Source organism: Athene noctua, chromosome 3 (genome assembly GCF_965140245.1).
Source record: "Athene noctua chromosome 3, bAthNoc1.hap1.1, whole genome shotgun sequence".
Classification (NCBI taxonomy): Eukaryota; Metazoa; Chordata; class Aves; order Strigiformes; family Strigidae; genus Athene; species Athene noctua.
Window position 1 is genome coordinate 29494061 of NC_134039.1, and position 22861 is coordinate 29516921.

General features: G+C 49.9%; 1 long non-coding RNA gene across 1 annotated transcript in view; it reads right to left on the minus strand.

Moving 5' to 3' along the window:
* Positions 1-19112, minus strand: part of LOC141958522 (uncharacterized) — a 51178-nt gene extending 32066 nt beyond the window's left edge. Inside the window, exon 1 of the long non-coding RNA XR_012633286.1 lies at positions 18627-19112. This is a non-coding gene — a long non-coding RNA (uncharacterized LOC141958522). The remainder of the gene's footprint in view (positions 1-18626) is intronic.
* Between the last annotated feature and the right edge of the window lie 3749 nt (positions 19113-22861).

Genomic DNA, 22861 nt, shown 5'->3' on the forward strand with positions numbered 1-22861 from the left:
GATCCAAGGGGTGGGGGGGTGTGTGTGTGTGTGAATGTGTGTGTGTGTGGGAGGGACGGAGAGATGCACAGCTGCGGGAGTCCACAGGCAGTGTGGGGTGTGAACTAGTCAGGGCATATTGGTGATTATGGGAACAAACAACTGGACACGGGCAGCAGAGCAGATGGACAGATGGATGGAAAGAGATTTAAAGGATGGAAAGAGGATAGCCTGTATCCTAAGAGCCTAACTGTCCCACTGCACACAAAGAGAACACAGAACCTGGCCCAGTGTAGAGTGAGGTGCTGATGGAGCCACACCAGGAGAAGGTGAGGTGTGCCTAAACATGCAGCAGCACACATGCCGACATGCCACCTCCGAGCCCTTTCTCACATCACCTGGGCACACCCTCCTGCAAGTACACTGTTCACACTCAAACTGCTACACATGTGCTGTACACACACACACACACTCACCAGCCTTTTTATACCCCCCATGCACAACCCTGCATACATCCCCTAAAAACTCAGAGTCCCCCCAAAGGGTGAGGTGCTTCCCTTCTTCACATACATCCTGCCCCTACAAGGTTGTACAGCTGTATTAACATGCATATGCGATATTTCAGACAACCATAACACAGACACGTGAACTCCACCCAGCCTGTTCCACCACTCATATGAGTACACAGCAAAAATATTATATAAACATTAAAAACCCAGTGAGTACTGACCACTGCACAAATGCATTCTGAATATCTGAATATACCTACCACACACAAACTCCTGACTGCTTATACGTAACTGCCACTGCACAAATGGACATCATTTAATAAGCCCACCTCCATATCAGAAAAAGTGTCACACACACACACATCTGTATCAGTGCAAACAGCACACCAGCACCTCACAACACACACGTCTGCAAGAAAATAAAAGCACATAAAACATCCTCACACAATTAGGAGCATAAAAGTCAAGCAAGCACCACTGGCTGCATATCCCACACGAATATACTATGCTTAGGAATTGCCTGCAGCGTACAAACTGGTCACATCAGATACTGTTACCTACCTAACTCAGCCCACACAGTGGCATACTGTCCTTCTGGATCCTAAACGCTAGCCCCAGCATCATCCAACACCAGCCATATTCTGTCACATGGAAAACACAAATACTCATCAACATCCAACACAGGCAGACAAACACAAACTACACATGAAACACAGACAGCCAGCATTATTCACCCAGAAAAATTACATCCTTGAAAGTTATAAAGCTGAAAGTCACTTTGGAGACAGCTATATTATTCCGTGCACCTGCATGCGTGCACATGCACACAAACATACCACTGCCACACCAACTCTGCTTAAGCTGCCACCATTGCTGAGATCTTCCCTTTTTTTGCACTTTTTCTAGTCCCACCCATTCTACCATCTCCCAGCAAAGACCATGTATCTGTGTCCACTGACAGGTGTTGCAGCTCCTCGGGGCAAAGTCTCTGGAGCAGAAAGCCTGCAAAAGCATCCACACTGATCCCTTCCCCTTTCCTCCTTTCTTCTGGTGTTAGATGTGCATAATTTGCATGCAAAGAGTGCAAGGTCCACCATCCCCCAGTGCTCTGAGATTGTCTGACAGTGGCATCAGGGAACATAATTGCTAAACCTAAGCATGGTGAAGAAATACATAAACCCTTATGGGAAGCAGAGATTTGGCCAGGAAGGCGCCAGCTGCCCCCAGGCCCCCAGAGAGACAAGGATATGCACAAGGTGGGTAAGAAGGGGTGAGGAAACGTCGGCAGATCTGCCTGGCACCAGGGACACCAGGACAAGAACTCTGCCAGGCTTGTTTAAAAAGCTCAGTAGTATCACAGCATGATATTGCTAGCGATGATGGAGACTGATCAGGGTTCATTATCAGGGCAAGCACATGTACCTGTGTGCCCCTGGGAAATGAGAGAGGTATGGGAAAACATGGGATTTCTAGAAGGGGGGAAGAGCAGCTGAGTTTGGGTGCAACCCCTGCATGTGGTGCAGGAGTCCATGGCTATACTGGGGTCACTGGAGCAGAGGGTACTGGCACAGGTATAAAACAAAGAGCCCACAGACATGAAGCAGCTGGCATAGTGGCAGCTTGGACACAGGCAATGCAGAGGTTGTAGTTGGGTCTAGCCCTAGCCACACGAAGGAAAAATGGAGGTAGTCCTGCAAGCTCTTGTTCTGTGCTATTGGACAGGCATGGGCTCCAAGCAAGAGCCACAGACGCACCTCGGTATAAGTCAATGAGGCATACACTGGAATAGACTCTTCCAGGAACGCCCTGACCTCTCCACATCATGTGCCCTGGCACCCTGCTTCCACAGCTTTTCACCAAACACCCCCCAGCCCCCTTCCCAGTGCATGCAAGTACACCTTCCTCACCATTACTCAGACATGCAAACTCTCCGCTCCCCAAAGCCACCTTACTTCACACCTTCCCCCAGAGCGCTCCCACCTTCCCACGTATGCACCACATGCATGTTTGTGCGGGAGCACAAGAAGAGCCAGAAGAAACGTGGGGAATCCCCCACCACCACCTCAACCCCTCCAAGCCACCCCCTCTTCCCCTCTACCTCCACCACTGCTACCATCATTCACTTTTCAGAAGTGCTTTGAAGGAGTAAACATTTCCTCTCTCTCAGCTAAACTTGGCCCATGCACCCAGGCAATTTCAGCTTGCTGGGGACGTCTGTTCCTCAGCACTGTGCATGTCTCTTCCCACAAACATCCATTGTGCATTACAGGAGATGAATAATGCAGGTTGAAAGGGGACAAGTGAGAGAGTCTTTTGGGCTTCAGCAAGGCACATGTACAGAGCCGAGTAGAGATAGAGTTGCTTCATTTGCTCAAAGATAACAGATGCTGCCAAACCTGGAAAAGCCACCACAGCCTGAAGTTCTACTTGGGTTAAAGTATGGTCATCAGGGCAATTTAAAGAGGCTTTTGGACTTAGGATTTCTAATAGATGCTGAGAGGTAACACAGAGGTGTCATGTGTGGATATGCAAGGAAGATCTTCATCTCTGAGATACTTAGTACTGAGCTAAGCAGCTGAAGTGTGGAAAAGGGAACCATCATCCTAAACTGTCCTCCAAACCATCTGCCCTGTGCTTTAGGGTCATGGAAACTGCACCATGACTAGCTAAACAAAGGAAAAGGGAGAGCAAAAGCCAGGCAACCAGGAGCCAAGAGAGATGCATGTGTATGCTCATGTACGTCGGTGTGGTGTTCATCTTGTTCATATCAAAGGGATGCGTTTTCACAGAATCACAGAATTATCTAGGTTAGAAAAGACCTTGAAGATCATCCAGTCCAACCATTAATCTAACATTGAGAGTTCCCAACTACAGCATATCCCTCAGCGCTATGTCAACCCGACTCTTGAACACCTCCAGGGATGGGGACTCCACCACTTCCCTGGGCAGCCCATTCCAATGCCCAACAACCCGTTCTGTAAAGAAATACTTCCTAATATCCAGTCTAAACCTTCCCTGGTGCAACTTGAGGCCATTACCTCTTGTCCTATCACTTGTTACTTGGTTAAAGAGACTCATCCCCAGCTCTCTGCAACCTCTTTTCAGGTAGTTTTAGAGGGCAATGAGGTCTCCCCTCAGCCTCCTCTTCTCCAGACTAAACACCCCCAGTTCCCTCAGCCGCTCCTCGTACCACCTGTGCTCCAGACCCTGCACCAGCTTCGTTGCCCTTCTCTGGACACGCTCGAGTCATTCAATGTCCTTTTTGGAGTGAGGGGCCCAAAACTGAACACAGGAATCGAGGGGCAGCCTCACCAGGGCCAGGTACAGGGGTAAGATCCCTTCCCTGTCCCTGCTGGCCACGCTATTGCTGACACAAGCCAGGATGCCATTGGCCTTCTTGGCCACCTGGGCACACTGCTGGCTCCTGTTCAGCCGGCTGTCAATCAGCACCCTCAGGTCCCTCTCTGACTGGCAGCTCTCCAGCCACTCCTCCCCAAGCCTGTAGCCCCGCTGGGGGTTGTTGTGGCCCAAGGGCGGCCCCCGGCATTTGGCCTTATTGAAACTCCTCCAGTTGGCCTCAGCCCATGGCTCCAGCCTGTGCAGGTCTCTCTGCAGAGCCTCCCTACCCTCGAGCAGATCAACACTCCCACCCAACTGGGTGTCATCTGCAAACTGACCAAGGGTGCACTCGATCCCCTCGTCTAGATGATCAATACAGATTTTGCCTCACCTTCACATGCCAGCTTTGTGATGGCAAGCAAGGAGACCTGGAAGACACAAAAACATGTGTGCGTGTCAGTGTTGCTGTGAGTGAGTCCACCTGCATGGGATAATGCTGAAAGGGGGCAACATGGACAACATGGTGTCATGTGTGCACATGCGTGTACAGGAATGCGTGTTCTGGTGAACACCTGTGTGTTGGTGGTGTGCATGTGCCTGCTGCGGGCAGTGGACTCCAGGTAGCGATGTATGGATTGTGTATGTGTATGTGTGTGCATCCACTGTATGTATGTGCTGTACTATAGGGTGAACGATGCATGTGTGCAAATCTTTTTTTGCTGAAAACATCGATGCATTTGTGAGGTGTCATAGGGAGCGATGTTTCCTCTGTGGTTTGTCTTGTGTGTGTGTGTGGCAGCATTTACACCCCTGTGAAACGCCAGTATGCTACTGCACACCTGCAGTGAGCATCCTGTGAAAGCAATGCAATAGCACAAAACTATGGTAAGTGTGCATGTGCTGCATGCACCCCGGGGTGCGTACAGGTTTGCAGGGACGAGATCCCTCTCTGGGTGGAGCTGCCTCTCCCGGTCTCTGCTTTTCCTTCCTCACCTTCCCTCAGTTCCCCTCAGTCACTGGCAGCAGTACTCTGCCCTGGGAACCAACTCCCACACACCAACACATAGCAAGGGAACTCCTTTCCTTGCAGTTCCCTGGTGTCTTCCTGTACTAAGAGCCAGAAAGTGAAGAAAAACCTTGCTGGGCAACCTAAACTGGGCCTGTTCCCTTTCCATGTCCTTGTCATCCACTTCCAACCCCAAGGAACTGCATCACAAACCCACAAACTTTCACCCCCAAACCCTGAGCACTACAAGCCAGACTCATCCAAGCCATGGGCCATCTAAAGCTGACACAGATCAGGTAAGGCAGCTTAAGGTAACAGAGCTAGGAGACAGCAGTCCCTATAGCCAGGAATATAGAGTTCCTCCTGCAGCTGCAGTGGTACCTGCTTGACTTTAAATTCCGCAGAATCACCCACAGCTGGGTTTGGTGTAAGAAACCTTTCACATAAATTGCAGCCAACACAGCTCAATCTCACACCTCTGGAGTCAAAGCAACATATCTTAGCTCCTCCATCACTGCTCCCACATCAGAAGGCTAAACCTTTGGCCAGATCCCACATCTACTGAGTAACATCCAGGCTAGGATCTGAAGCACAGAGCCTGCCCACTTAGAGCACCTCTTGGAGCAGTGGGACTTGAGCAAGAAGTAAACCCCAAAGTCATTTCTTTATTCCTTTAGCCAATTGTGCAGATCACTACCTTCCTCCCAAACACCCTACCCTGAGCTCTACATGTTTGTTCTGGGGCTGATCTAAATTACACAACTCCCCAAAATGAAATGCAAACAACTGGCCTCCATTTCAGGCTTTGCTTTCACCCTATATCCGGCTCCTCACCTATTCCCTCTGGAGGGCAAAACTAGCACACAGGAGCCAGATGTGAAAATATGCACGCTTTCCCTGGGACACTTTATGGGCTCCGAGAAAGACCAAGTTTCATCCAGGCCCAGGATCATACAGTTTTGCCTTGAACACGCAGCATAACACTTAAGCTTCATCTGTTTTGCCTCAACTGAAATCCTGAATCTGTGATACCACCAAACTTCACCAAACCCTATACACTGAAAGCCTAGCCTCTAAGCTTAATTTTGTCCTCTTTAATTTGTCCCCAGGTTTCTTCTAAACAGAGATCCAGCCTTTCACCTCATTGCTCACCAGCAAGGCAATGTACTCTTTACACATAAGAATGCTCAGTGCCAGACCCACACTGTTCAACAAGACAGGCTGGGAAAGTCTGGCTCTCTGATCTGCCGGGTAGCAGCAGCCATGACCCACCATGCAGGTCTCCAGGATCCAGGCCAGGAGATTCCCATGGTTTTTTTCCCTAGAGAGGAGCCCTGCTCACAGCTAACGCAGTTACCTTTTCACTGCTGGCAATCACGACCAGGAAAAATAGCCCTCTGTCTTAATATTTACATGCCCACCACAAAAAGCATGGGGCCAGCCTCAGTGCCCATTTGGGGTTCTCCCCTCTGTAGCACCACCAGCATCACTACACCACTCACCCCAATTCTTCCCTCACCTCGAGGTCTTTCCCTCCAGCCCTGCACCCTTCTCTTCCCTCCTCAGCGTCATGAGCAGCTCCTGCCGATGCCTTTCTCGCATCCTGCCCTGCAGCCTCACCAGCTTTTCCGGCTCTGCTGGGCATGCGGAGAGCGAGCCTCTGATTACCATTCAAGCTGGATTCTCATTAGGCAGAAATGCCCCTCCAGGAGATCCATTAACAGTCTATAAGGTTAACTTAATTCAGCCAGTCTTGTGTGGTCTCTGCCCACATTCCCTATTACATTAACAATCTTGAGCCTTAATTAGCATGTGAGGCAGAGGTGGCAATATTAATGGAGATAATATAGAATATTAAGAATAAACAGGCCAGGCTGTCTCTCCCCCACCATGCATGCAAATCCTATTCTATTCAGAAACGGCATGAGCTTTCCCTGCGAGCAGCACATGCTGAGGAGCTGGGATGCCCCAGACCAAAGACAAGCCCTGTGACATAAGGCTAGGCTGGTGCAGGAGGACAGTGGAGAGGAAAACGGGATCCCAGAGAGAGCCTTCATCTGCTCAGAAGAAGAAGGGCTGCTAATGAGTAGATGATGGTGTGGCAAGTCCTGTGAGAGAGATCCTTGTGCTGGGGAGGAGCAGCCATGTCCCTAGCTATTCCAGACATCTCATCTTTCTGTGAAGCTTGGGAGAGCAAGGCCAAAGTTTTGTGAACCTCTATTCCCTTTGAACACTCAATTCACACTGCTGTATGTGTGCACACAGGATAAAACAATGGGCATATGCCCTTGAATACCATGTGCAAGGAGGGGGTGTCTGCCTGATGGGGAACAGGCTGTAGCAGCTGTCTGCAGCTGGGGAAGATGCTCTTCATGAGTCTCCTTTGTGATCACTGAGCTCCAGCACACTGAGAACACAGTACAGGACAGAGGGGGTTTAGGTGCTGGAGGGAAGCAGTCACCCGTGGGATCAGAGAACATACGGACTGGGGCTCCTGCTTGGTGCAGATTCACTGTGTGGTGGGGAAAGGATGGCTCCCTCTTGGGACAGCATGGTAGCTGGGTGCACGGGTCATAACAGCTTGGTCATAACAAGTGAAGGAGCAGCCTGGTGCAGACCCTCTCTCACCCCAGGCAGAGCCAACCTCTCTCCAGGGAGGAGACATCCCAGGTAAGAGGAGGGGAGATCTGGTGCTGCCAGCTACAGCGAGGCACTGGGTAGGCAAGGGCCACAAACTGGTTGAGGCTGCGCAGCGTGCCAGCCAGGCTGTGCAAGGAGAGCTTGCATATGGCCTGCTGCCCTTCTCTCACCCCACAAGCCTGACACTTTCTTCTAAAACATGCACTTGCAAGACCATAAGACAAAACAGAGGAGGAGGGAAACAGAAGAAGCCAAGCCAAGGAAGCAGAGTCTAATAGCACATCTGGACTGCTAATTCACAGCTCCAGCAGCAACCAGCAGTCTGGGAAGGGAGTGGTAATCTTGCCATAAGGTCCTGCGACCACAGGGAATGGTATCCTGCCTTGCTCCTGAGGCCTGTCCCACGCTATTCCAGCTGTGAGCACTCTGTTGAGATCAGCATGTCCCTCTAGGCTTTGCAGAGAGGCTTGTGCTGGGGGCAATGATCCCTGAAGCACAGAGCAATCCCCTGTGCCTTGGCCCTAAAGCACACGGCCAGCACTAAGTAGCCTTGCTTAGCAAAGAGCAGTGCTGCAGGCTGACTGCTCTCTCCCCTGGCAGTGTCAGGACTGTGATCAGCATCAGCCCAGCTGCCTTCACGTGCCCAGAGGCACAGTGGGCAGCAGGCAGTGATGCAGGCCCTGAACAGAGCCCAGCTCTCCCAGTTTCCAGCACAGCAAGCTCCCACTCCCCCAGGCCCACCAGCCAGCCCCTGCCAAATCCATTTGTCCAATCTTGCACTTTCTGCTAATCCCATTGAGCCATCCTTTAAGTTCCTCTAAGGCGGAGATAGAAAATACAATCGATGCCTTAAGAAGCTTCCCCTGACCTTGCTCAATTCAAGATAAAGGGCTTTGATTTAAAAAATTACAGTGGGGGTCTGTCACTGATCCATCGCATGGATTAAAGGAAAAGGATGCAGCTGGTGTTAGGTGAGCAGACAGGGAAGGGAAGAAAGGTTACAACCAGCATGGGGGAGGAGACAGAAGATAGGAAAGGTCAGAAAGTGAGAGGGGAGGCAGAAAAAAATACCTTCTCCATCTCCACACTTGACTACCAGCAGAAAAGCTTTCTACGCACATAGTGTGATACATGTCCCACCACCTTCCTTGGTCAGTAAGGAAGAACGAGGCAGCTGCACTGTCCCGTGGTGTGACCAGGCTGGGAAGAGGCTGATATGTCTGGAGAAGAGCTCCTTGCCCTGTGAGAGGCACTCAGTGGGGAGCAGAAACTGAAATCTAGAGGCATAAATGGCTGCTACAGAGATCTCACCACCACTGTTTCTCCTTCCAATGCTGTTCAGGCCTTCTGCCCCTTCCTTCACACTAAACCTCTCCCTTCATGTACTTCCCTTGCTGACAGTACTGCCCCTCACTCTCCCTGCTGCCTGTCCTGGCCCAGGTCACACTTGACAGCATCCAGACTTTCCATCAGTCACCTGAGTCCCCTACAGCCCTTAATTCAAAGGTTACTCGAAACAGTTTTCCTCTGTAGGAAATGTCATAAGGGCTACTGAGAGCACCTTTCTCTTTCCCTGTACCCTCCAATACTTCAAGGCTGTTGCACCCCACCAGGGCTTTTTCATCCTGGCATGAACCCATTTCCTCCCTCTGAACCTATTCTCTTTGAAGACCACTCACAAGATGGCTGATGTTTCATTTTCATTCATCTTTTCTCTACCACCTGGCTGAGTGTCTCAGCTAGCCAGGAAATATGAGAAAAATCTTATAATGATTTCAGCAAGGTTTTTGTCACTAAATCAATCTGCCATAGGGAGCCTAGTCCTGACCTGGGACCTGACTCCTGGGTATATCAAGTTGGTCAGGATGTCCCTGTCCTGTGCTGAGGCCTGAGAACCTCCTCATAGGAAGTCTGTGTCCTTTTACCTTCTCCCACTCTCCTCCACTGCCCATCACACCAGCAGAATATCCAAGCCATATTTTCCTAAGACTCTTGTGTCAACAGACTGTCCCACCATCAATCTACTTATCTGAACATCCTTCAGAGCCCAAATCAGATCTCCAAGCTGATGGAGCAGCTCATCCTGAGTGCCATCATACAACACATGTGGGACAACCAGATGCTCAGGCCCAGTCAGCAGGGGTTTATAAAAGGCAGGTCCTGCTTGACAAACCTGATCTCCTTCTATGACAGAACAACCTGCTTATTGGATGAGGGAAAGGCTGTGGATGTAATTTACCTTGACTTTAGCGAGGCTTTTGACACCGTTTCCCACATAATTCTCCTGGCAAAAATGGCTGCTCAAGGTTTGGACAATTGCACACTTTGCTGGGTAAAAAACTGGCTGGACGACCGGGCCCAGAGAGTTGTGGTAAATGGAGTTAAATCCAGCTGTCGGCCGGTCACGAGTGGTGTCCCCCAGGGCTCGGTGTTGGGGCCACTCCTGTTTAACATCTTTACTGATGATCTAGACGAGGGGATCAAGTGCACCCTCAGTCAGTTTGCAGATGACACCAAGTTGGGTGGGAGTGTTGATCTGCTCGAGGGTAGGGAGGCTCTGCAGAGAGACCTGCACAGGCTGGAGCCATGGGCTGAGGCCAACTGGAGGAGTTTCAATAAGGCCAAATGCCGGGGGCCGCCCTTGGGCCACAACAACCCCCAGCGGGGCTACAGGCTTGGGGAGGAGTGGCTGGAGAGCTGCCAGTCAGAGAGGGACCTGAGGGTGCTGATTGACAGCCGGCTGAACAGGAGCCAGCAGTGTGCCCAGGTGGCCAAGAAGGCCAATGGCATCCTGGCTTGTGTCAGCAATAGCGTGGCCAGCAGGGACAGGGAAGGGATCTTACCCCTGTACTCGGCACTGGTGAGGCCGCACCTCGATTCCTGTGTTCAGTTTTGGGCCCCTCACTCCAAAAAGGACATTGAATGACTCAAGCGTGTCCAGAGAAGGGCAACAGAGCTGGTGCAGGGTCTGGAGTACAGGTCGTATGAGGAGTGGCTGAGGGAACTGGGGGTGTTTAGTGTGAAGAAGAGGAGGTTGAGGCCTTATCACCCTCTACAGCTACCTGAAAGGAAGCTGCAGAGAGCTGGTTTTGAGCCTCTTTAGCCTAGTAGAAAGCAACAGGACAAGAGGGAATGGCCTCAAGTTGCACCAGGGAAAGTTTAAACTGGATATTAGGAAGCATTTCTTTACAGAACGGGTTGTTAGGCATTGGAATGGGCTGCCCAGGGAGGTGGTGGAGTCCCCATCCCTGGAGGTGTTCAAGAGTAGGGCCGATTTAGAGCTTAAGGATATGCTGTAGGTGGGAACTGTGCCAGGCAAATGGTTGGACTAGATGATCTCCAGGGTCCTTTCCAACCTAGATGATTCTGTGTGATTATGTGTGAATTCCATCACTTCTGTATATTGACTAGTCCCAATTCCTGCCTGTGCTGACCACTACTGCCCGTGCTCACAGAAGCTATCCCCACATCCCAAGGTCCACTTCAAAATCCCCCTTCCCACTTTTCAAGCCTCCTAGAACCCTGTTCAGTCCTGTCTAGATGGCCAAGGGCACCCTCAACTGGTTTCAGAGTTTTTTCCCAGCTTCTTCAACTACTCCTAGACCATGCCATTACAGTCTTCACCTGTGTGGGATCTGGCACAACTCATCTCTGCAATGCCACTTCCTACCTAGCAATGCCCCATGTCCTTCTGTCACTACAAAGCTGCACTGCTGTAGCCAAGAAAAAGGCAGCTGATAGATGCAGAAAGATGAAAGGTGAAGGGCTCTACTGGAAAAGTGACAATAGAGACAATAAAACGAGACAGGTCTATAAACCATGAATGACAGAGGAAGGGTAGAGGAGACAGGTGTTAACTGTCTCTTCCTACCCAAGAATCAAGGGTCAGGATATTAAAACGGAAAGTAAAGGTTCAAGACAAATAACAGGAGGTCTTGCATTGCACACTGTGTGGTTTTAGGCTGCAGAACTTCCTACCATGAGATTTTGTGGATGCCTTTACCTGACTTCAAAAATTGGCTGGACAAATCCAGGGAAGAAACAACTCATAGACACCTATGAAGTGTATAACTAATCTTCTAGCACAAGGTCCCTCAGCCTCACAACACTGGAAGTTAAAAGAGTGTTCAGAGGAAGTACTCCTACACAGTTGTCCTGTCTTTATATTCTTCCCTCTTTCAGCCACTGTTGGAGATACTGGACTGGAAGGATTCTCAGACCTGGCTCAGTAGTGTCCTTCTTACATTCCCATGGCCTTCCATAGCCAGGCTGACCCAGAAGTCACAGTCAAATAGTAGCTATATAACAAAATCATTTTGGTGCATTAAATTATATTGGAGATGGATGGATGGATGGGGGAGCAAACAACAGAGCTCAAATGAAGAAGAATTTTTTTTTCCCTCTGCCCTAAAGCTGGAAGGAGGTCTGAGGTCATTTAAACCAGTCATTCTAGTACAGACCCTTGCTGGGAATAACATCTGTGCTTGAGTGCTAACCCCCTCAATGCCTTGTTCCAGACTTTTTAAGACCAAATCCCCTTTCTCTGTTGATAAACACAGAGCCTTTTCAGGAGATCATGTGTAACAGGGCCAACCCCCTTGAATTCCATTCCATTTCCCTGACCTACCTATCACACTATTTACGGCAGCCTCTCCACACTAATCCTTTTATTATGATCTGACTCAATTTTCCTGGCCTATGAGTGCAATGGGGAAAAAAAGGAGGGGTGTTAATCCTTCTGACCTTGTTGTCCCAGTTCTGGACCATCTGTGACTAGGAATTCAGAGGGAAGTCTGATTCTCCTGAGCCCACTGTCCTCAGGCCAAGCCATCTATGTCTGGAAAGAGGGAAACGCTTGCTTTGGTAGGTTTAGCCTGTACCTTTGTAGAAAGTTGTTGTGGCAAAACCCCTTTTCATGTACAGACACTTCCTACAGGACTGATTACTAGACTACCTCTCCAGCCAGTGAGGATGGAGAGATGGAGGGAATAATGTCCTCCACCACCCTCAGATTCTGTTTACTCATCCCTCCTGTACAACCTCCCTGGTCCTTCAACAACAGTGTCTATTGGTTCTCCCCAGCCACGAGAGCAGGAATCAATAAAAAGTGAAAGACAATCAACCATCTCTCAGAATTTTCCTGGCAATGCTGCATATGAAGATAAAGTCTTGCAGATCACTCCACCTCCCCCACTGTCCAAGTCTAGCTTGTCCCCTCCACCACCAGGTGTTTCCTTGTTGCAAGCAGTTGCATCTCCATAAACCTGCCAGACTATTTCATAGTAGGTTTGAGCACTCATACCAAGGAAGCTCAGAGGCACCCCAATATTCTCCTTTTTGCTCAGCTTCATCCCATACCTCTGACTTTGCCCATCTGCCACCTTAAATAATCTCTTCCCTTCCTTGGTGTTTACAGTCCTCAAATCCTTGTAAACTGTTATCATATCATCATTTAGCCAAGCTCTACATATTTAGTTCTTCTAATCTTTCCTCATAAATAAGTCCCTCCAGCCCTTCCATAATTTTTGTTGCTCTTCTCTGAATTGCCTCCAATTTATCACCCTCCTTCAGCTAGTGTAGCACCCAGGTTTGAATGCCAGGCTTTCCAGACTGGTCTCACTACAGCCCTGGAAATAACATGAATTGGGCCTGGATGTTTCTGGATGTACTTGAGTGCAAAGATGTCAGGAAAGCTAACTCACTACATACATGGAGCACTAGGCAATACAACTCAAAACTATCAAAGCACAGGACCTCTGAGCAGCTTCTTCTTCATGAAGAAGCAGTTTCATGGAAGGTGGGGAGAAGAAGATACATGGACAGGCAGGAAGGATATCCTCCAGCTGAACATGGCACCCAATTATGAACACTTACATATTCACACACCTCAAGAAGAGACGGAAAAGGTGCATATACACATACATACACATATGCTTGCTCCACAAATAAACCCACATACAATTGCCTGCATCACACACAGGCACATATACAAATGCACACAGGAACACATATACATGGATAATCCAGGTGAAGCTGAGGAGGGAATGACATACATGTGCAAACAGACTTTGTGCATGCACAGATGTGACCTGCCATAAGACAGACAAAGCCTAGCAGAAAAAGGTTATCTCCCTATTCACAAACATACATGTTCTCATGCATAAACCAGTATTCCCAGAGGAAGCATAGCTCATGGAGTCCTCATAGTAACCTAAAAATACACAGGCAGCTCTGACCCATCTGGTCTACAGATTGAGTGCATGAACCATGGAAAGAATGAATACAAACATATGACACCTTGCCTTCAGGCAACTGGTAGCCTATACACCATCCTGAGACAGTCTGCACATCTATAGCACCTTCAGTGGTGATTATCTTATCACCCAAGCCATTCAAAAGTGAGGTGAGTGCTGAGGACTATAGAGGGGAAGGAAGGGACTTCCCCACAGGCTGGTTGTGGCAGAGCTGGGGATCCCTCCTGCTACTCTGTGACCCTCTATCCAAGTCATGTTATTGATGATCCTTCCTCACAACAACATTTTCTCCATCTCTCCGCTACCAGACTAACTGACAGTCAGAGGAGTCAAGAGCACCCACAGTTTCTTGCAAACAGTCCTTCCCCTACAGGTTACCAAAACCAGACAAGCATTAACCTTGTGTGTGGGTGTCTCTGCTGTGTAGGGAAGAACATGTGTTCTTGGACCCCAGACAAATCTCACCTCTGTGAAATTCATGATGCACCATCAGCTTCCCAGAGCATCTCCTGGAAAGAATTCTACACTAAAGGGCTGAAAATCTGGAGATGTGTTCCCCAGGGTGGATGCAAATGGGAAGGAACAGCCCCAGCACATCAGCTGGGTCAGCACAGGAGGATGGATAGGCCTCACCTTCAACAGCAGGACAGATTCTCCTACAGGATTTTGATCCTGTGCCCATCTCCATGGCATCTATAAGGCACCATGTAGTCACTGTGTCTACCCAAACCAGGGCTGCCTGAGAACCTTAAAGACTCCCTGCAAGAGGCAGCATCTAGAGACCAAACCCATCAAGTCATTCACCTCAACCTGATTCCTAAGGGCTTGTTTCCCACCCCTTACAATGCTGTGGAAAGAGTGACAACTGCCCTTCCCTCCTTCTGTACCTCAGCAGTCAGCTGGAACTGGGTGTCCTCTTGGCTTACGAGTGTTGAGCAAATGAGGTCATTTCTCCTCAGTGACAGAAAATTATTTGGTCAGTCCTGTCTGTGAGGAAAGCGGTTCATCTCAGGCGATGACTAGGTACCCCTGAGCTCCCAGAAGACCCAAAGAAGTGCTATAATCCCTTAAAGAGAAGGTCAGGGGACAGCAAAGCAAGCCACAAAACTAATACCAGCTGGGGAGTACAAGAAAGCAAGGGCACAAAAGCAGCTCTGCTAAAGTGAAGCTGTAACTGCTGCCAGACATCTTGCCACTGAAGCAAACAACACAACAGCAGTCCCACAATCATTGTCACCTCCAAAGTGGCAAGACTGACTCATCTGGGGCTTTAAATACAGCCTTCATCTAGTTCACAGCTGCAGGAAACCCATCCTGACCCAGCAGAGAGAAAGGTGGGTCATAGCCCTTTGGTCCTCAACCTGAGCTTTCCAGCCTCCCCTTCCAGTCCATAAAGAGGACTTCACCCCCACCCAGCACGGGAGGTGGCTCCCATGCATTCAGCCTGCCTCCCTCCAGTGGTTTAACCCCTCTTCCCACACAGAAAGACATTGAGACACTGAGCTCTGCCCCTATGGAACCCTGAAGAGAGCCCAAGCACTTGCCTGTAACTCAGCATCGGGACCAGCCTGGACAATTCCCACCAGCAGAACCCACAGGGCTACCAGGGAAGCTCCAGCTTTACCTGCTGGCAGCCTGGGATCCTTCATTGTGGAGGACAGCTCTGCTCCTCAGTGGAGGAGAAAAGCAAAAGCTCCTCTGTCCCCAGAAAAGGGGATATTTCCATGGAGAACATTCGCTCTTCACCTAAGCTGCTCCTGTCCTACTCTGGTGCCCAAGCATGAGTGAGGGCTGCAAGTGTGTTTGGGGGACATCACATCCCTTTCCCAGAGAAGGGTGCCTCTCATCAGCTCACAAGAGTGTGAGGAAAGATATGTTCCCTGCATGCTCTCTGCCCTCCCTCACACTAATAAAAGAAACAACTCAGCCCAGGCCCGCACTTATAGGAGACCGAGGGAAAAAACACAGTATTTGGGGTAAGGGAGAGAGCAGCTGCGTCTCTCTCTCTCTCAGCAAATGTGCTGATATTTTCTGACACAGCTGCTGACAGCATTGGGAGGTTTCAACAGGCCCTGATGTGACTACTAGCTTTTTTCCCAGTTGATCGGTGCTCTTCACCACTCTTCAACAGGGTCAGATAAGGCAGCTGCACTCTGCCTGGAGCTGCATCTGGCTTCTGACATGGCCCAGGTAGGAACAAACATCACAGACATCATCACAGCTATGCTTGCCTCCCTCCTGCCTTCCCCCACTGCCTGTGGTTTTTACCTTTCCAATTTTAACCACAAGCCACTCCCCAGCAAAAACTATACCTCCGTATGCCCCCCTTTCCCAAATGCCCTCTCTACCCTCCAAGCAGCTTCTGCTCCACAGCTTAGCTTTGCACCAGCACAGGGCATCAGACAGCATATTCCCAAATACCCACTTCGCCTTGAGCTGGGTAAACAAAGGGAAATGCCACACATCTACAATTCTTCCCTTGGTGGTGTAGTTTTTGACAAGGGAAGAGCGATGAAAGTAGCTTGCTTCACAGCAACAAATCTGCATTTCTTGTGGGTCGAATGTCCTGAAAGCCAGCCAGTTTCCAAAGGAAAATAATGAGGAGGGTGGCAGGTGAGGAAGGGGCTGGAGGATGGGAAAGGTTTCTAGGCTCAGGAAATCAGTGTGAATAAAGTGGCTGTTTCTCACCCCCGGCACCGCATAGGCAGCTTCCTCACTGCTGCTGGTACAGTCTGCACAGCGCAGGGAGGGGAGAGGGGGGCTGTATTTAAATATATTAATAATGCATGTTCCATGCAAATTAATCTTTCTTTGAATATTACATTAGTGATGCTGTCAGGCTGCACTTCCCGGGACCCAGGAGTGACAGTGTTTGTGGGGACCAGAGCAGGGTGGGGATCCATGTCACCAGAAATCCCCTCATACCCAGGTATAGCCCCCTTTCTCCCCCTCCACCCCAGCTCCCCCACATCACACACACTCCCACTCCCTCCCACCTCCCGGTGCATGACAAATTCCTTGGCTTGCAGTATGCAATGCAGCCAGGCTCCCCAGTCCCCTAGGCCCCTTCCAGGGACATGGACCCTCCCCACTCCCTACATAATCTTTACCCTAAACACACACACATCCCCCGCCTCCAATCTCAGCAATCCTCTCTGTGCTTCATAGCTTGGTTTGTAGCTCCCTGCTTCCAGGGTGGGGAGAAGGATTGTGCTCTCCAGACTTCAGGGGAAAAGGAAAGGAAGCAGCTCCTAAGTCTGGCCTGCACATGTGCACCTACTTTGTGTGCACACACCAGCCCTCAGCAGCGTTTGCTTGCGTGAGTCCAGAGTGGGTGCCAATGGACCACGGACTGTGCACGGCTGCAAGATGCACGCGCCCGCAGTGCACAAGTGATGCTCTCCTCCCCATCGCCAACACCTCCTTCTCCGGGTGCTTGCAAGGATGTTTATAAAGCATATTGTTTGTGCATAGCCACCCCCACCTCCCCACACATACCCACATGCAATACACACATGTGTGATCACATGCATGCACGCAGAGGTAGGGGGGAGCCACACCAGCACACACACAAGAGGGCATTACGCACAGCAGCTCCCAAATATGCTGCCTGCTGCAGCATTAGCAGATTTATGCTGCCTTTCCCCAGCCAGATCCAAGCTCTGGAATGGGAACAGCAGCAGCTGTACACTTCTGCCTGTCCTGGGATGAGAATAGGATGCATCTGTTCGTCTTTCTCCCCCACCCCCATGCCTCCTTCTTCCCCCTCCTCTTGCTCTCATTCATTAATTCAGCTTCTCCTCCCCCCATCCCATGCCCCAAAGCAGGAGGATCCTTATGCATAAAAATGTGAGCATGCTTTCGCTGGTGGAACAAATGGGCATGCAGACACCCTGCAAGCAATGCATATACAAGTACATATGCATTCGAGTAGCTGTCCTGGGCCCCTACATAAATATCCAGCTCCCACCACCACACATGCAAACTCACACACCCGACAGACACCACGCAATGACTTTTCTGCAGCCAGTCAGCCTCCCAGCAGAGCAGTGTAAAGCAGAGCAGAGATTTACTCACTCCCCTGCATCCAAACCAGGCGAATGTTCACACACCACACAGACAAACACACGCGCACGCGCGCGCGCACACACACACACATCACACACACACACACACATCTCTGTCTGCAAAGGCTTCCCAACAAAGTTTGCAAAGAGGCAGGGACCAGGGGGCTGTGGGATGAGGCTGTCTCCTTCTCTCTCCCATAACTGCAGGCAATATACGTATATGTCTATCTATATCTGTATGTATGTATGTGTGGGGGTATGTACATATACCTGTAGCTATACCTATACATATATTTATGTATAGGCACACAAAGACACATACATATATATACATACATATACATGCATCCCCTCTTCTTACAAGGTCTGAATAGAAGCAGACCAGCCAAACCCAGCTGCACGCAGCCAGCCCTGGACCTATTCAGCATCCTGATCCTAAGCAAGTGCATGTACACACACACATACACACACACACAAACGCACACGCGCGCACACACACACACACACACTTAAAGGGAGACCTGTCTCCAAGCCTCTCTCCCTCCCATTACCCCATCTTAACCCCCCACCCCTTTACTTCCCCATCTTCCTTGCACTCACCCCTTGCCGTCATCCTCAGATCAGAGACACCCCCCCCCCCCAGGGAGTGCATGCACGGGCTGGAGGATAAAGGCAATCCATCCATCCTGCCCTTCTCCCCACCTCGGTCCTCCCCCTCCAATCTCAGCTGCTTCTCTGAGAGGCGACACAGATGACAACAGGGAGCCGGGGCAGCTGCACAAGGACTGCACACAAAAATGTGTCGCAGACACGCACACACACACACACATACCTGCTTCTGGAGGGGTGATCGCTCCCAGCTTCCATACAGGGCATGACAGAGATGAAGTGGAGGCACAAAAGACCCCTGTCTTCAAGCAACTTGCAGCCCTGAAGATGGTGGGGGGGGGTATCCCCCACCTTGTGTCACCCTTTGGAGCTGTGCTGTCCCCTGCCCCACAGCTGTCTTATTCCCGGCTGCACCTAGGCAGCACTCCCAGCCACGCACACACACGAGCACGACAGGCGGGGACGGAGCAGCAGTCCAGGGAGGGCACGCACAGCCGGAGGATTTGCTGCCTTCGCCGCATCCGCATCACTGGGGGAAGAAGGCAGAAAGGGCTGTATTGGCATTTAAAACGCAAGTGATTAATTCACCACAGGCTTGGCTGATAGGGCTCTGGGACCAGAGCCGGCACTGCTTCTCCCAGCTGGGAAGGCTGTGACAGGCAAAGGTCCCTCTCTCATAGAGCCAGCTCTGAGCTCTCCTTGCCCACACAGCCACTGCTCCAGTGCAGGCGGAAAGGGGAGGGCCTCCACCGGAGACATGAGCACGCATGCAACAGCTGCTGGGCAACAGCACACACACACACACACACACACACACACAATTTCCTCACAACAGCTGCTGAACAGCTACACACAACATACAACAGCTTCCCAGGAACACACATAAGCAACAGCTGCTGGGGAATCACATGCACACATACACACACACACAGAGGCTACAGCTTCTCAGAAAGCAAGTCACCCACATGAAAATACAACAGCTTCTAGGAACAATACAGGTACAAGCAACAGCTTCTGAGGAGTTACACACACATGTATGAATGGAACAGCTATACACCTGCTAACACAGGTATGTGCAATAGCCATGGGAAACTACACCTTGATATATGCCCCTGCGGTATTCACTAAGAAAACTGACACATAAAAATGCAACAGGAGATGGGGGAAACCTTCATCCACACACAAACACACACATGCAACTGCTCTGGGGAGACTGTCTTTCACACACCTCCTCAAATCACCACACACAGAAATGCAACATCTCCTCAGAAATCACCCATAACCACATACCCTCATGTACATGCAACAGTTTCCTGCAAGATCTTCCACCTCCCTATGCCCAAAGCCACATGTCATTGCTGATGGAGTGATGCCCACAGTCAGAAACAAGCATCCATCCATGAGCACCAGGTGCTGGGGAGCCAGCCACAGCTCAGTCCCCAGATATTACACAGGCAATATCTGCTAGGAAACCACCTTACCAAACATAGGGTGACTCTTCAGAAGTTCCTCTACAGCCCCTTCACAGGAAGCACACATGCACATGAGAGCTAGACATTAATAATTCCTGCACAGACATGTGGATGCACAGATCATGACTAAAGGGACACGATGCACCCTTGCACCCACTGCAGCTGTGGAAGGACTGCCTGTCTCACATGCAACAGCTGCAAAGAAACTTAGGAACATAGGACATTGGATGGGAGCTGGCTTCCTGGGATATTCATTCTGGTCTCCTGCTATTCCAGGCAACCACATCATATATTCCTGTTCAGAAATGTCTCAAGGTCCATCCTGGTGCTGGTAGACTATTTGCTCCCTGATCAGAGGCTGTCCTGATCCCTGGCCACTCTGATATTAGAAACCTGCCCCAACACCTACATTTACTCATGACCCATTCACACCCACATGTTCTTGTACCAGTTGACTGTCCTTCACATGGACATGCATAGAGGTTGCAAGAACAAATGGAAATGCTCTCAAACCTCCACTTGCAGATGAACAGACACCATCTGCACCCCTATCTCACACAAACATACACACATGCCACAGCTGGATGAAGACATTCCCCTCAGCGTAAATATCAACATGCTGGCAACAGCTTCTAGGAAAATGGACGCCTAACACTGCCACCCGCAGCATTCACATGCACATGGGTACAGACATACAAAAGTATGTAACATCTGATGGGAAACTAATGACTTTCTTCATGCAGTCTGACAACTGTAGAGAAATTACTCTGACACACACACCCCCACTGCAAGCAGCACTGTTATTAAATGCATTGCATTGTGATGTCCAGTTTTGCATCTAAAGAAGCTCCCCCGTGGCCCACCTACCCATCCTTATAGTTATTCTATAAGTACAGAACAATGAAATTACCCCATCTATCTCAAACCTGCAGATCTACAGTGGGGTGGTGAGTTCCTTTGACCTTCCTACATATTTTTCTCTCTGTTGGGAAAGAAATACCACACATATCCAAATCCAGCAAGTACAGGACTGGCCCTAGCCTTCTCATGTGCATATAACAGCTTCAGGGACAGGACAAAAAACCCACAAACACTACACTACATCGGGGGGGTGGGGGGTGAGGGGGGGGTGGGGGGGCAGCAAACAATCAGAATCCCTACAGGAATGAGTTGCCTCCTGCGAAACACAGGCAACAGGTGCAAAGGGCTCATCTACAAAACTTAGCCCCAGGCACCACACGCAGCGCTTAGATGGCACAAAGAAACAAGTTGGTCCACCAGATACAGACCCACAAGGTCATCAGCCCTGTTGAAAATTACACATAGAGGAAGCTCTTTTACTCCACACCTGCGAACACCAGTGGGAAAAAACACACACACATTCAAACACACTCCTTAGAGAAACAGGAGGTGAGCAGCTCTGAGGTCACTTCTGGATGTTCCCTAGACCATCTGTAGATGTCTGTTCCCAGTGGATTAAATGCCAAAGCTACTCACCCCACCTGGGATGAGAGGATAAGAAAGCTTGTCTTGGCAACTACAGACTCTAGTTTCTTTGCCTTTTATCACTTTGGGGGTTATGACTGAGGGGTTTTTCCTCCAAGCTCTTTTCAAGCTAAAAGCTAAAGGAACAGAGACTTGCTTCCATCTTTCTCTACCTCCTCCAAAGATAGACAGTATCTAATCTTGGAAGATGCTGAAGTAAAAGAAGAGGTTTCCAACTCCAAATTAATGCAAGATTTGCTCCTGCTTGAGTTTCTCTAGGATCATCTTGCAGTCTGTTTGGGATGAGTCTCCCAGAGGCTCTCCTGCTGGCACAGATCTGTTCTAGACTTAAGTGCTGGGGCAGGATCCTTGTGCTGCCAGGGCCCATGGGGGTCAAACAGTATTTGCTCATACTCCCACTGTCCCAGGAACAATACTTAAATCCAGCAGAACAAATCCATGACCTGAGATACAAGCAGAAGCAAGCACCACATCTCCAGCTGTGTGGGACATTTGGGTCCTCGATCTGATTCAAAGCCAGGCCCAGATGCTTATTTGTCCCATTGCAGATGATCATCCAGAGGGTACAGAAGCTCAGCCCCATGTTTGTTTGCAGAGGCTCTGACCTTATCGAAAGCTCTGGAAAGACTCTGCTGTTTGTTACCTCATGAATGAAAAAAAACCTTCACCAAGAAAAAAAATCTCATAAGGATGTCATAGCTACTTTAAGTTGGCTGCATAAGTGCTTCTTTCTCTATGTCCAGCCCTACAGAAGAAGAATCACTTTATAACTCTTTCATGCCAGTGCCTCTGAGACCATCACCCTCCAGCCAGGCCTGACCTCTCTGTCCCCTTAACGGGGATGGACACAGCCCTGAGAACCTCCTTGGTTTATACCTTTTTGCTCATCTGCTTCTTTGTTAGGCCTCTACATCCTCTAAGACTGGAGATGCTGTTACGGGTGAGCAAGGCAACTGACCTTATTAGAGCAATTCCCTAGTGTTATTCCAACATATGCCAGGGAGCTGTTAAGTCCCAGAATAGCCCAGAATCTGAGAGTCACAAAGGTGATAAAACTTGTATTTTAACCCTCTGTGTCCAGGCTGGGGAATACTGGAGGTAATGTTCAACACAGATGGTACTTCTACAGAGTAGGAGCTGGGAGTACAGATAGCCATTCTCCCCCTCTCCTCCATCACCTGGCCCTTGTGCCATTTGCCTGCATGAGAAGGGAAAAGTCAGGCAGGGAAGGCAGCCACGCAATCTGCCTGTGCTGCCTTCAGTGTGTGCTGCCAGGGAAGGGAGACTCACTGGGAGCATTTCCAGCTCACGGAGTCAGCAGATCAGCCCTTCTTCTCTGCCTCTTCCCCTGCCCATCTGTCCCAAGGGGTACAAATGAGTCCCACAGCTGGAGAAAACAAGGCCCTGGGAGGAGGCTGGGCTCTGCCCTCGCTGCAGTCAGAATCTCTCCGCTGATCTATACTGCGGTGAGCAGTGACAG